The following is an 11,001-nucleotide window of genomic DNA, read 5'->3' as shown; positions in this document are numbered from 1 at the left end:
TTATAAAATTGCTATGAAGAGGCTTTCCAGCTGATGGAACCGACACTGCTTGCATTTCAAATGCACACACAAATATGTATATATAAAGGCGAATATTTTAACAGGATATCTCAACGCTGAATTAAAAACGCAAGCATACAGGGTTTTCCTTCCTCTGACTTTCAGATTGCATTCTAACTTGAAGAACTGAGTGAAAACAAGCATTACAAAACAAAACTGAATTGAACTACAAGTTCCTACAATGTAGGCTGTCAAGAGCATTTGTATTCCTACGACTGAGAAAATTAACAACGAAAAATATTGCATCTGTATTTTTTCAAAAACCATCTAACAAGACAGCGAAGAGCACCTAGAAAAGGTGAGTAGTATTGAACTCCAGTTTTGGCTATCTACCTTTTGATGCACTGATAAAACATTCAAAATTGCCATTGCCACTGCTTTAAAATACAACAGAATAGCTTCATGTGTCACCCTGAAATGAAAGATACCATCAAAGACCCATTCACTACATTTTTCAAGTGCACAGACACAGGAGAAAGGTATGGGGAAAGGAACATACCTTTAGTTATCCCAGCGAACGACTTCTCTGCACATCTACATAGTCCTGCGGCTCCAACAGTACAAAAGTCGGCACTGCAGTGCTTGTGATCTCTGTGACAATGGTATCATACTGCCAGCAATTTTTTCGATTAAACTTCTCAGACATGGTAGCAACTTTGTTAATTATGATATTAGGCAGCTGGCGGGTACAATCAATCATCCACTGTAAGAAAGCCAGACAAAGAGACATCTAATCATTGCAACCAGAGCAGATAAATTTTGTTCCTTTCTTATATGTGTCAGAGATTCTATCCCTCCTGACCCTCTACACAGCCATCGACTGTCAAATTTAGATTCAGCAAGCTCCCAGCATTTCTTTATCCCTGCCTTAGATCTGAAACTCCTGGTTATCAGGAAGACAAGCGTCACCAGCTGTCTCAGAGCAGGAAGGCAATCAGGTGAATAGTACTTATTATCTCTCATTGCCTTCTAAGGAACGACAAGATTGATTTTGGACCAACAACACATCCAGATCCCAGGCACAGCTACTACGGCTTCCAGTCTAGAATATGGCACATACATAAAGCTGACCCCAGCCTTTATTTAATACCACATACTAAAAGTTTGAGGGTTGGTCATTGTTCTATTTCTATGAGGTTTAGGTTTTTTTTATCCCTACTCTTAAAGTACTTTTTTTCTACATGGCTTCTGTGGATATTCCCTTATTCCAGACCTCCTTCCCCTCCACCTCAAAAAATCCAGGCAAGTCTATTGCACCAATACTCCAGAGACTGAGTTTCACAGTTGGGTAGTCTTAATTGGGCCCACAGAAGCAGTTAGCTACCATTAAAGGCTTCTCTGTATACATCTTGTCTCAACAAGTCTGATAGCCTATAAATTCCAACTAGCAAAGCCTACACATTGAGAAGGTTAAAAACGCAAATATATTATACATTCAAAATATAAAAGCGTGCTAACAGAATATAAGCCGATAGGCAATTTCAACATTGCTCTGAAAAACAATGCCTCGTCTTTTCATTTACTGCAACATCTAACAATCTTGTGTTGGTGGTGCAAGACTTCTTTTATATATATATATATATATATATATACATACACACTTTATATATATACACTTCTTTTATATATATATAAAAACCAAATACACGACAAAGTACTGTAAGGTAATTGGGATAAAGTAGAAAAAAAACATTGCAGTAGCAGAAATGCCATCACAGTCAAACATTCCAGCACAAAACTTGGTAATTTTGAAATGCCTTCTGACAATTCCATTTAACTAAGCAAAGCTAAGTGCAGTAGTCAACTAATTCTAAGAACTCGCAAAAATTTTTATGCCCGCTTTTGAATTTGTGTTACTCAACATAGCACTTGGACTAATGGTCCCTTTCCTAAAGCCATATATTGTCAGGTAATGTGATCCTACATTTACTTACCATTAGGCTAGTTTCATACTAAAACTTCTACCCACCGATACCGCGCATACTCATTTGTGCCATCCTATCTTAAACAAGATGATACTCTCAACTTTACAGCATAAAAAAAAAAAAAAAAAAAAAAACTTAGTTTTTAACAAATCAATTGAAAACAATATATTTTTTCTTGAAGGTTATCACATACTATTCAGATAAAATTTTCACACTTTCTCACGAACCAAACAAAATAGCAACAGTCAGAAAACAGCAGCTTGTGGGAGTATCAATTATACTTGACTGCACTCCTTGAAATTACAGTGTTGCCAGAATCGGCTTTGTCTTAGAAGTCAAATTTTTCTTTTATGGAACTGTCTCAGTTAGAAAGCTTAAAAAGCCATATACAAGAACAGTTACGGTATTTGTTACTGGTCAAAACACAACTGTTTTCTGATATGTGTTGAAAAGGAAGAGGGCAGATAAATAAATTTAAACCTCAAATGTAATGCCATCCATCCAGTCATTTTGAGTGACTGATCAAGTATTCTCTCAGCTTCTCAGTCAGATATTGAAGGCTGCACTAGTTCTGCACTGCTACCTTAACTCGAGTTGTTAACAAGTTGAGATCTAGCTCAAGTACTTTCATACCCTACTGTCGTCATTGCAACGGTAGATACACTGTTAGAAACAACAGTCGTAGCCCAGCTAGAATGACTAATTCATTTTGTAAAAATATTTACAACAAAGAGGATTTTACTCAGAAGTTAAGGATGACCACTGTACACTATTCTTTCTCATTTCTACTGCTGTACTCAAATCAGATCTTGCTTTTATAGACAGCCTGTAAAAATGAAGAAGTAGTCTTGATCCTAATATCCTGACAGAGTGTAAGGCAAGAGGAAATCATTGTGCATAGCAAAGGAGGGGGAGTCTTGGAAAGTACAAATGAATAGGAGGCTGAGTAAAAACTGATTCCACAAGGTGAATCAAACCATCAGACATATAAGCATGCCTATAGCAGTATCTTCAGCCAGCGACCAGCATGGACCTGACTATGTTTCTAAGCTAATAGAGCAGATCTGAGTTGGTGCAGCTGGGAAACAAATAAGATGATCTCTAACACATCCAAATTTAAAGTTTGAATTGCAGCATGAAAGAAGGATAAAGTCTGGTGCCCAGGCAGCACTTAACATTTGTACATTTTCAAATTTTCAATAAATATATAAGGCTTTTCTCTCACACTTTTTTTCCTCCTTACTTCAGAGGTCGCTGTGGACAGACATAGAATAAGTCTCACCAACTCTACTCTCAGCTTTTAGGCTGGTCATCTGTGCTCTCCTCTGTCACCACCAGGATGAGGGATACAGGTATGACAGAGATCTACTGGGCAAGAATCATGCACATCTGTGGAATGACTGGCCCACCGATGTACTGCTCTCACTGTTGGTTATAACGAAGGCTACTAAATTGATCTGAATTTAACATTAACCCTGATTTGAGCTGGACCCTGGACTAGTTGACCTCCTGAGGTCTCTTCCAAATGGAATTATTCTATTAATCTATGAATTAGCTAAGGTAAAAAAAACAAAAACAAAAACACACACACAAAAAAGCGCACCATAGTTGGCAAAGGTTATGGGAGATGTACCCAAAAACATGAATTACACCTGTAAGAATATTCTGAAATGTTTTGATAAACCATCACAATTGCATTGCACAGTCTCAGATTGACATTTAGCCAACTTACTTTTTAAGTTACGTAAACCTTAACAACATCAGCCTGATAAACCTTTCATTTGTACTCTAAACCTTGCACATCTTCTATTCAGTACTTCTTTAAAAAAAATTACGTGAAAATACACAATATTATATGTAAATTATACATTTAAAATAATGGACAGCTTAATGAAAGGAATATTCTTCACCTTGCAAGGAAGCGGTCTTTTAAATTGTTTTTTAATGTTCAGTGGCTCCCAATTAATAAAGAGCCCTCACATTTGGCAACAAGACACAGAAACAAAGGCCAAATACAAGTACACAAAGTCAGTGCAGGACAGTGCACAGATGCCGGCTGGCAAGTTTAAGGAATCACACACATGGCAGAGCAAGCTTATGAGAGACAGTGTCCTCCTGCAGTGAACATCTTCATGAAATCGAGAGCTTCAGATGCTCAGTTATGCATCAACCCACAAATCCCCTCACCCACTGATTGATACTCTCTGAATTCCAAGAAAGAACATATGTAGCTACAGACAGAGAGCTTCTGGTATAATTTCTCATTTTGGCATGTCATACTCATCAAAAATAGCCACGGATTTATTTTACTGTATTTTTAACAGTGCAAATCAAGAGTCAGCCTTTGTCATGAATTGCATATATATTTCATTGAATAGAATGAAAACGTAAAGTTTCATAGCACTGAACAATGTCTGCAAAGGTCATGTGTGGCTTCTCCAGGGGGATGCTCCTCAAGGCAGATGTGAAGAGGCCACATGTTGTGTCAATTCTTAGAACAGAATGAATGGAAGTGAAATATTAACACGTTGTAAGAAAAATGACCTTTCTTATATTCTAGGAATTGATCAAGGAAAAGGAGTAACAGCCTATTTTTTTCCTCAATCATCACTATGATCAACAGGTTCAGTTTTCTCCCTGTATAACATCATCGGTACGCATGAGCCGAGGACTTCTGCTCTAAACAGCTCTTATGTAAGCCCCCAGACTGATTTTTCTTTCACCAGTATTCAGTCACTCACACTCATAGCTAAACATCTCATCTCTGACAAAGTTCAGTAGCAGGTATTCAAGAAAAAGCACAAGCACATGCACAGAGCAATTTTTCCCAGTATAATTTCCCAACTACTGCCTATCCATGATGAGGCTTACTTAGTACAACAAATGTCACAATGACTTAATGCAACATATTCGGCAACTTCTGTGACATGGAATGACAATAATAATAATAATAATAATAATAATAATAATAATAATAATAAAAATCAGCCCTAGAATGCAGCAAAAAAAATGACAACATACCTGGCAATTAGCAAATCTCATGCGAATAGGAAGCCAAGAGTAAAATGAAATCTACCAAAGTAATTCTATCTTGCTGAACAATAACAACTAAAAATTAAAAAGAAAGCAAGTCATTCATTCACATTCAGAATGTCAGTGCTGCACAATTCTGGAATAAAGAATTTTATTAGTATCATTCCATCACTCTGTAAGATAAGGCAAGAAAATCTTGCATTGTCTTAACAGAAAGATTTTTTTTATATATATATATATACAAAGCAACTTCTCAAAGAGGGCCTCATTAGGTCAAGTGAGACATCGGAGCCCCAGGGCTTCAGAGACTGGCTGTAGCTCTTCCCTGAAGGCACCATTTTGCAAGAAACTAGTGTGCAGGAATTCCTTCCCAATTTTGCGCTTAAAAAGCCTTTTCTAAAGCAAAAAATTCCTACCTGCACTAAACTGGAACAAATTTCATTATGCTTATGGGATGGCAGACAGACATGTGGAAACACAGAGTTAAATGACATCTGAATTGAACAAATGCTTGCTCTGGAGACAAAAACAAGTACAAAACATGTTGGTGAAAACATATTGCTATGTTATAGTAATGCAATCTCTTTAGGTCATGTAGTACTTTTTTTTTTTTCTCCCCCCAAAAGTAAAAAAAAAAAAAAAAAAAAGCACTTACAATTGAAGTATTCTAAAAGTATCCTTTTTTTTTTTTTTTTTTTTTTTTTGTACAAAAAAGAAGCACAAAAAATACTAATGATGCAGCTGAATCAAACTCTGGTACCTTATAGATATAGCCTTTCAAACGTGTAGTGTTCCAAACAAAGCAAAATAACCTAAAATATATGACTTTTTATTTATTGCCTGTCTATAAATCATTATTTAGATAAAAATAAAGTGGTCACTATAGTTACACTTTTGATCTGGATCTTTTTCCAAAGGTAGATCTCAAATCATGAAACTGCCCAACATGGGCGTTCAGGATTTCATTAATTTTCCAGATTGCTATAATGAGATGCATTCAGTATAATTAGTTAATTTCCTGACAGATAATGCTTTACACCTGATTAATTTCAGAAAAGTTAAAAAGCTGTAACTCCAGAGACAAAATAAAATAATAATTTTAAATAAAAGACGAGATGGCCGACTGTGCAACCATTTTCATCAAAATTTCAGTTTCTTTCATATATGTCCTAAATCTGGACTCTATCTCTGTTATTATTTTCAGTGTCAGAGGACAGCAAGCTCTTACAGAGTCTTACATCAAGCAGTACCTAAAAGAAAGTACAACAGTAAGAGAAATATAATTGGGAGGAAAGAAGGTATTTATTATAACAGGCAACAAATACATTTTGTTGCAGCAGATGTAATTGCATTGTACAACATCAAGGTCTTTTAATGTTTCATTATGGAAATTATTGTGATGTACATTCCTCTCTACCTTTGTCACTGTGAAACAAAGCCTAACGTTACTCATTTTCTGAGACTAATTCCAAAACAAACGTTGCAAATTCTTGTGATAAGGAATACATGGCTGTGTTATACATCACTAAAGTTTTCAAGGCTGCCAGAACAGCATGGATACTCCAATCTTCTGGATGTTCAAGTTCATTCTGCACGGTTGTGTGTTCTTTTTAAATAAATCCTAGCAAGCTCAAAAGGAAAAAATATTTCAATTTCTCAGAAATTACCATCTTCTATTTTTTTTTCTCTCCACTTCAAAAGATTGTATTTGCAAGAAGATATCAAAGGATTCCCGTGCAACATGATCAAAATGGTCATACTTAGTTGACCAAAGAAGCGTCACTCAAGGAGCCCTCTCCAGTTCCACATGAAAGTTCCTCCAGTTTCTCCAACACACAACAGTCAACTGCCCCAGGCTTCACCACACAGTGAAGAAGTTCCACATGAGGAACCCTCTCCCGAGGAAGAACAAACAAAACAACACAACAAAAGCACCCAAATGATGCCTATTCCCTAAGCATTTTTAAGCCAAAAATATGACCATTTTATGGATGAAAACAAGAAATAGCCTTGTGCAATGCCACATATTAAAGATGCTGCACTGCAGTGAAATATATCAAACCTCTTATGAGCAAGGACTCCTTGAGATTTTAGCTGTTGCAGACCAAAAGCTCTGCTCACTTGAAAATGTTCTTGCCACTTTAGCATTAATGATCACTAGAGGAATTAAATTGCTACTGTCACTCAAAAATGGAACACTGATTTAAATCTTTTTGAGAAGGGAATTTAAGCTCTCTTGCGTAAATGCTGGAATCAAATATACCATTACAAAATGTTTTGTTGATAGAATTACTTTAAGCTAAAAAAAACATCACCTAAATTGTTCCTTTCCAGGTTTCATTCGGAAAAGAAGGATTCATTGCTAATTATCATAGTTAAACTGGGGGTAAGTTAACAGTAACTTTCCACTTAAAAAAACTGGAACTTTGAAAAGGTTTAATCAAAACTGCCTGAAGCAGAATAAGCCCACAATTTATCCCTGCTTTATGGTACCTAAGGAGCTGCTAATTTTGAACAGAAATTTAGACAATGTCCCTAGCAGGCATGAACTTCAACATATGCTCATGTGTTAGGCTACACTTCAAGAAAGCATTGCTTTATATTAGCACTGCCCAGCATTGCTGCAGTTCACATTTCGATACCCTGTAGCAGCCTACTCCAAAAGTATATACTGTGACATCCTCTTATTCTTTGATAATTCCTCCATTTATCACACTCACCAGGAACAAAAACCTACAAGTCTGTAAAGAAATGAATAAATCTCATGTAACAATTGTGATCAAGTTTCTAAGATGCTAAGTGCCAGCCCTAAATAAAACCTGCTGGCTAGATATTTGCCGATGTTTTTAAACACTTGTACCAACTTAACTATGATTAAGTTAAAGTTCTACAAACAAGTTCATAGCACGTAAAAAGGCATGTCAGAAGGAATAAAGTAAAACTGATGGACTCAAGTGGAAAATAAATATAAAATAAATAAATAAATCACTAGCGAGGAGTTAGGAAGATCATGCATTAAGATGAAAGATGAAACAGATGCAATACACAGCAAAGATCAAAGAGCTCCATCAATTCATTCTGAGAGTCAAAATCCAGCTGAGCATGGGAGCTCTGTCCGCATAATAAGAAAGGTTGACTAAAACATAAGGATTAAACAGATGAGCTGTCTCCAGTGAATGTATGGCATAGGAAGCCCTGCTGCGCCACTTGTAAAGACACTTTGGAATTGCACACCTGCTACTTCACAGTAAAACCTACAGGAAGCCAGTCTGGAAGGGCAAAGAAATCCACTAATGCACTAAATAGCTATCTTTAGGAGAAAAAAAGAAAAGAGTCGATACAAGAAAATGACATTTAACAGCTTTGCTCTTCTCTCTCCAGCTAGTTTGTTTACCAAATATTTCTGTCAAAACTGAATATAAAGAAATTGCTACAACCATCCTCTCATTCCCTTGAAATAAAAGAAAAAGGCTCAGTGCATGCCTAACCTATGAACACAGCCATGAATGTACAATAGGGTCACAGCCTAGGATTCTCAATGAAAAAATGTCACCATATGACAATTTTGGGATCTTCTCTTGTACTCCTTCACTCATATCAAATTATCAAAGCTCTAATAACTTCAGAGCAGAAGTATTAAGTAAGTCTGAAGGTCACTAAAATTGATATTATTTGTAGTACTTGATGCCATGTTGAATAGTCTTGCATTTAAATCTTCAGTTTTCTTGTCCTGTTCATTAAACAGATTACAATAGAAGCACTTCAACAATTAAAAATGATAGGTAATGACTCGTTTCTTTTTTTTCTTATTATCTTTAGTAACAAGAAATAAAACCAGAAGAAAAGTCGTCCACAATAGGTAAGAAACACAATTTAACTGGACTTACTAATCTAAATGATTCCAGTATTGAAGTAAAATCCCTGTGGTCCATAAGCACAACCCTTATGTAAGTAAAAAAAAAAATAACATAGTACTACCTCTCAATTCAGTTGCTTCATTACTCAAAGGAGCCCAACTGCAGTTTTCTAAAGACTGTGAAAGAATCAGAGCTATATACTACAGCTTATTGCAAGGGACAGACAAAAGAAACCCTTGCATCAGAAGGCAGCAAACCATAACTTAAAATAATCAGGAAAAAAAAAAAATACTGATTGAACATACACATGCTTGGAATTTTCTTAAGGCTCTCCTTTCTGCTGAATGTTCAATTAATGTCAGCTGCTTGCTACAGGTGGCTCTTTATTTTTTAAATGAATGTTACCAGCCCGCTTGTCCCACGAATGTTATTTACAATCACGTCTTTTATTCTTGTTTTAGTTGACAGGACAATCTCTTCAAGGATCTGGGCAGAGCTGATCTATTTGATTTGCAGGTTATCTACTGCCTGCAGATACAAGCACTTTGATTGTTTACAATGCAGGAGTAATTGGTGACAGTTAAATAACTCCAGAGACTGATTTAAGAGTTCTTCACCTACTGCATGAAGGTAGGGCTTCATCCAACAGCCCTTCATCTGGCTAAATTCTTAAAGATTTCATTACAAAAATAACATATTAAAAAAATATCAAACACTATGATGATTAAAATCATCAATTGCTTGCCAGCATTACATATAATTTTAATGGTTTTAAATGAATTTGTATTTAGAAATGAAAATTATCATAAGCAGCAGGTATTTTCAAATTTCTCATTACATTTGCAAAATCGGTTGCAAAAAATGAGTTCGTACTGCAAAGCATTAAGTCAGATTTCTACAGTGCTTCCTTCAGCAAACTAATCCAAAATGAGAACATTAAAAGCAAATTCAGCAAGTATTCCTATGAGGAATTTTTGTGTTGTTTCATTGGTAATGCATTGCTTGCTGATTGCATGTGTTCAAGCTGTGGATAATATTTAAAACAACTTTTCTACAAATTCGCCTAGCCTTGAGCAACCAAAGAGAATGACTTTGCTATAAATAAATCAGGGTAATATTTTGGTTAGGAAGAAAGTCACAGAGCACATTTTATTTGCTGACGCCATTTTATGGCCACTGAACTTTACTGTTTCACAAAATGGTGTGGAAGCACAATACCGGTAAGACTACACTGATGGCTAATGGAACAACTCTTAAGTTATATTCCAGACTTTTGAAGCATAGTAACCAGACAACAGTAATTAAATATATCACTGAAGTTATTTTACATTGCTGGACAACACCATTGTGGATATAGCCTGACTCAAGTCCTAAGGCACTCTGTGGAAAGACACTCCATTAGTACTGCATGCAGTTCACCATGGCTCAGGAGCAAGGCTGAGGTATGCAGGAGGATATGGGGTATCTCTGGTCCTTCTTCATCACTGCAGCTCCTTCAGGGAGTACTGCAGCAAGACTTCTCAGCAACTTCTGCACAAAATTCAAATGCATTTGAACAGGAGGAATGGCTGAGGCACCAGGCAAGTTCGATGCACCTGCAGAAGGACCAAACATGAGGCCAGTGGCAGAGCTGACATGCTCATGCAGCACTGTGGCTGCTCTAAGTCCTTGCTGGACCCTCTTCAGCTCCACGCAAGGTTAACTGCAGCATTTCTCAATCCAGTTTGGGCAGAGCATTCTTTTCAAGTAAAGGAAAACAGAGAGAAAACTAAGACAGTACCTAAATCCTTAACAATAGAAGTGCTTGATTTCTTGGGGCACAAAAATTCTTGTTAGAGCACCGTCAAGAGGAAGCCCATCCTTTTACAAATTACAACCAGCAGTGAATGACACCAGGACTCTTGCAGATCCCACGTGCACATCTTGCAGAAACCACGTAAGATATGTAAGGAGAGGTTTAGCCAACTTTTCTTCCAAAGAACTTGGTGAAGACACCATTAATAAAATACTACTTCATGTGTGAGAATCACACCACTTTAAGACTAAATTGCAACCATTTCTATAGAGACATTCCAAAGACATTTCTCCTGAGATAGAGCTGCCACCTTGAAAAATTTCACCCTGAT

The sequence above is a fragment of the Gallus gallus genome, chromosome 1 (genome assembly GCF_016699485.2).
Source record: "Gallus gallus isolate bGalGal1 chromosome 1, bGalGal1.mat.broiler.GRCg7b, whole genome shotgun sequence".
Classification (NCBI taxonomy): Eukaryota; Metazoa; Chordata; class Aves; order Galliformes; family Phasianidae; genus Gallus; species Gallus gallus.
Note: the sequence above shows the minus strand (reverse complement) of the source record.